Source organism: Myotis davidii, unplaced genomic scaffold (assembly GCF_000327345.1).
Source record: "Myotis davidii unplaced genomic scaffold, ASM32734v1 scaffold235, whole genome shotgun sequence".
NCBI lineage: Eukaryota > Metazoa > Chordata > Mammalia > Chiroptera > Vespertilionidae > Myotis > Myotis davidii.
In genome coordinates this window covers 66,460-72,113 of record NW_006287462.1, presented here as the reverse complement: position 1 = coordinate 72,113, position 5,654 = coordinate 66,460, and positions in this window count along the sequence as shown.

Here is a 5,654-nt window from a genome sequence, read left to right as displayed (position 1 = left end):
ATTAAAATTCACAAACATGTGTAGCATTTCTGCAAAGTTAGTTGAATTGGCTTCAATGTTTAGAACATGTAAATTGTCACACAATGTTGCTATCAGTGTTCTTAGAGGTAGCTCTTAAATTGTTATCATTGGTGGTGATGGTGTATTAATGAGTATAGAAACAACAGAGAAAGTTAAGTTATAGGAGAAATAGTTAAACTGATTTTTTGCATCTATAAATTTATGATTTGTGAAGTAAACTTTTTAATGTTTTTATTTAATGCCCAAATCATAATCTTCACACAAAACAATTTATTACAATGGAAATAATTGAGGTTTTTGTATCTGTAAATTTAAGTCAATACCATACCTAATTGAATTTCATTGTTTTTCAATGCATCAACCATTTTTCCAGTTAATTATTTCTTTACACACTTTCCTAATTTCAGTTTTTATCAATTCTCACAGTCAACACCTACAGTAGCCTTTGAGTCTTACAGTCAAAACCTACCTCAGCCATTAAATAACTGAATTTTAGCAAAAACTTTCTTATGTGATTCCCTTGCCCCCATTTCTAATTCCTGTTTTATATTCAGAATAGAGACACAGTATATGAGATTTGTGCACTGGGGAGCGGGAGGGGGGGACGGTTATCCCTCAACCGCCTCAGCCATTAAATAACTGAATTTTAGCAAAAATTTCTTATGTGATTCCCTTGCCCCCATTTCTCATTCCTGTTTTATATTCAGAATAGAGACACGGTATATGAGATTTATGCACTGGGGGGCGAGGGGGGGGGACGGTTATCCCTCAGCCCGGGACCCCTTGGGGGATGTCCACCTGGGCTTAGGCCTGCTCCCCACAGTTGGACATCCCCCGAGGGGTCCCTAGCGTGTCCCATACAATCAGCCTTCCTCCTCCTGCCCTGCTCCTGTGCTGCTGGCAGCAGTGAGGGCCCACTAGGGGTACTACATCCCCATTAATTTTCTCAAGTCTTTTTTTTTTTTTTAATGTAGTGTTCTTGTTAAGCCTTCCCATGGCTTTCACTGCCAAGAGGATTGTCTTCCACAAGGTTACATAGACCTATTTTCTTAGTTCAAAATAAATCCCAAGATCATTACTTATAACTCTAAAATTGCTGTTTTATTTTTCTTTTGTGCTTTTCTGTTATTCCCTCATTCATAGAATAAGTAACTCCCTCTTGTTTGTTTATAAAGTTATTCAAATTTGACTTGGAGTGACCAAATATCATTTTTCTTTTCTATTTGCTATCTTGAATATTTTGTCTTATCTGGATATTCTTTAGCTTCTGACCATCTATTGAGATCCCTCTATATCTTCGTATTTTTGAATGGATAAGTACTTAGCAAAAGTAGTAAATTTTTCATATACTAGGCTTCAGTTACATACTTAGTGTGGATTATTGAATAAACGAAAGAACAATTGAAGAAGCAACAGAAAAATAGTACTTAGTAAAAACAAACAAAACAAAAAATGCACAAAGCAATCCTGCAAATTGAAATATAACTTTTTTTTTTCTTTTTCTGTTCCATTAGCATTGTTTCTTTAAATGATACTATGTTTGATTTCCCTTAAGAGCCAGATTTTCTTCACACCCTCCAAAGCTAAGGACTCTGCTTCCACTTCCCCACACTCAGGCTTTGTAGTAAGACAATCATCATGAGATATAAACTCTGGGCTTCACATAGCAAACTTCTTTAAGAGCTGGAACTTTGAAAAACTTTGAAAACACAATGTATTATTGATCTGATTGTTTAATGCCCAACAGATTGTTTTTTCTGGGGCTTAGTTCCCACATTATCTTTTGATGTTGCAGTGGAAGAGGTGAGTACTTACAACACCAGCAGCCCAATTAGGAACACTCCTGTGGCTAGAGGATACCTCAGACCTTCTTTATGCTCAATGGTCATGCCCTGAAATATTCGGGGTGGGGAAATGCATCTTATAAGTGCCAACTTATTTGGGTTCTAATCACAGATCCTTCATCAACTGACAGAAGAAAAGCTTCAGTAGGTACACACCACTTCAGAATCTGGGACAACTTCCACTCGATTTCAGGAATCAGCAGGGACACGCAGCTGGAGGACAAGAGAATGCTTGCTGTAATTGAAAATTGCAGCTTGTTTGTGATTAAAATGAAGTTCAGTTCCTTGAATTCTTGTATAGCAATTAAATCTGTTTTGGTGAGGCAGTGAAATATTGTTTATTGTCCTGAAATGATCAAACACGTACAGACAAGCACCAAGCATTGGATGTTACGTGAAAATGTGAATTTAAGAAAATGTAGCCGAATTGATCACCACAAGCAGGGGGCTGGCTTTCAGAGTATTGAGAGAAATCACCAGCGCAGTTAGATTAGCTATCGGACTTGAAATTTCAGAATCAAATCGGATAATTATATTAGCACGAAACTCAATGAGAAAGCCGAGTTTCATACGTAGAAATAAACTATCTCAAGGCCACGCGGTCTGTACACGCACATCTTTTGTTCAAGCTTTTCCACTTCCCTTGTCTCCCTTGTGAGTCTGTTATGCTGGTATATGCAAATAAATCTGTGGTTAATAAAATCTATTCTCGTCAACTCAGCTCCAAGTTTCATTGCTTCCCAGCAGCTGCTTAAAATAAATAAAGCGCAGGTAACATTTAAAAAGGGAAGGAAATATTTCTGGCTCATCTAGAAAGAGTTCATTCTCAGCAACTAAATAACAAAATGAAATTTATTTGATTCACTGTGCAGCTTTGGGAACCTGTCATCATCCTCTACCTTCTTAGGAATATGGTTTTTGATGGCTTTGTTTTTTAGTTAATATTTTTCACTGTTGAAAGGCTTATGTACATTTCCCTCCACTTTAATCTGTTTTCCCATAGAGAATGCAATAAATTCCCCTGCAAATATTTGCATGTCTGTGTATCTCTCTTGGTAGGTTGTTTACATGAAGGCTCTCGTATACGTTACGTGAGTTCACCTGAGTAGCTACTGCTTCTTTATAAGGATAGCCTGTGTGACATCGTTCAAAATCTTTCAGAGACATTTTATATAATCACTGTTACTCTAAGCCCACATTGTATTAATGCATTGTGGAAGAAAATGGAAGGATTTGTTTAGATTGGGTCTCTACATAGGTGGATTGGTCTAGTTTTATTTCACAAAAACTTTTAAATCATTTTCCCTCTCCCCAAAGGCAAGTTTCTGTCTGATGTTTGATTATTATTCATTATTATTATTATTATTCTAACATCTTTTAAAAATGATATAGATTGGTTTTTAGAGAGAGAAGAAGGTAGGGAATAGAGAGATAGAAACATCTATGAGAGAGAAACATCATCGACTTCCTGCCTCCTGCACACCCGCTACAGGGGATCAAGACAGCAACCAGAATGTGAACTCCTGAGCAACATTGGTACGAGCTGGGTATTAGTCTTGATCCACTTTATTATAACTCACAAGTGAGCTAGCCTTGCCTTCTGAACCACAGCTATCTGCCTGTGCTCATTGCAATGGTAACTTTAAAAGTCAGTTTTAATCTTTTAGTGAAGGAAAATATAAATATCTAAAATATAAAGATACCCAGAAAATGAACATATCACTGTGGTATCTAACTTTGAAACGGATCACATGCATTGAGAGAGGTAAAGCAGGGTCTTAGAGTTCAAACGTTTGCTACATTTCTATCTTTTTTTTTCAGTGTAAATGATATTAGTATGTTCTTTGCCTAATACAATAACAGTTGCATTAATATTAGCAGGATGATGTGGTTTTCAAACATTTTTGTTTCTGTACCCCTTAAAATAATTCTGGGAAAATAGGTAGTTGTAACATATTTTAAATTGAAATCTGAATAGTTTCATCAGTTTAGATATTTGTAAAAAGCATAAACCACATTTTTATGTGCTTTGCATATATTTTCATCAAATTTTAGAGTTGCGGATTTAGCTGATTCTCTTTATAAACAATAACAACTGTAACATAATTAGAAAAAACAATTCTTTTTTGAAAATATATTTTTATTGATTTCAGAGAGTAAGGGAGAGGGAGAGAAACATCAATGATAAGAGAGAATCATTGATCAGCTGCCTCCTGCACGCCCAATATTTGGGATCGAGCCCACAACCCAGGCATGTGCCTTTGACTGGAATTGAACTTGGGACCTTTCAGTCCACAGGCCAATTTTCTATCCACTGAGACAAACCGGTTAGGGCAGAAAAACCAATTCTTGGGTTCAATCAACCAAATCAAACTTTACGTCAGGAAAAATCTGATTTGTGTTTTTATTTCGAAAGAACCTGTTAATGCAGTGGTTCTCAACCTTCCTAATGCCACGACCCTTTAATACAGTACCTCATGTTGTGGTGACCCCCAACCATAAAACTATTTTCGTTGCTACTTCATAACTGCAATTTTGCTGCTGTTATGAATCATAATGTAAATATCTGATATGCAGGATGTATTTTCATTGTTACAAATTGAACATAATTAAAGCATAGTGATTAATCACAAAACAGTAGGTAATTATATATGTGTTTTCCGATGGTCTTAGGCGACCCCTGTGAAAGGGTCATTCGACCCCCAAAGGGGTCGCGACCCACAGGTTGAGAACCACTGTGTTAATGTATGCTCCCATGATAGCCATCTCACATCTTCTGAATGTATTTCTATGATAGCGTACTAGATAGATTCGAGGGAAATTGCTCATAGTATGTTATTGGGGTGAAATAAGGCACTGACCCTGCAATATATCTTGTTTTGCTCATAGCAGACCTTCCATTCAACAAGACACTCAAATTTTCATGAGTCCTCAAGGTTTTTTCATTGCTAGGATGGTTCTGTAATATGATTCAAGATGGAAAATTTGACTTAATTTTGTCAAGTGAGAGGAGACAAGTAATTTTAAAAAGAAATATTGGGAAGGAGAGCCAAGAGACCACAGTTTTTAAAAATATAGGCAATAAGATATCTAAAAAATAATTTCCTAAAAATTATTTATGCATGTGAATCTCCTAGAGAGACTAAATACTCACAGGAGTATATACACCCCAGTTTGACTTTGAAGACTCTTTCTTGGGACATCATGTAATCAGACTCCTCTACTTTTCCGTGAGAAAATAAGGCAGAAAATCAATATACTAACTGTACCAAAAATAGTGTGTCCCCTTGCAGTCCGCAAAGCTAGTCCTTTTATTGTTTTGTTCTTGAAATCTTTCTTATTGGACTCTACCATATGTATATTATTTATTGTACAACAATAAAAATTGCTGTACAATTTTTGTCTTGTTCAAAAATCCAATGGATCACTATCATTGGAGATTGAGAAAAAGTACCAGGTCTTGTGGGCTTTCAAATCTAGGTTTAGGAAGTTTGCCTAATTTATTTATGAAGGTAGAATAGGGTCCAGGATCATGTGATATTGAGGGATATTGGAACATATCAAAAAGTATGTGGTTGTTCACTTGTTCACTCTATTTAGATTGACATTAAACAAATTATCTACTTCGAGTATGATATATATATAAATTTTTACACGAGGGATTGACTATTTTTTCCTCTGATTATCTCATCAAATAGTGTTGCATAATGATTTTCAGATACTGTATACTTAGTAAATATTAACTGACTTGTGTTAGTCTTAATTTTAAAGTTATAGCCTGAAAAATAA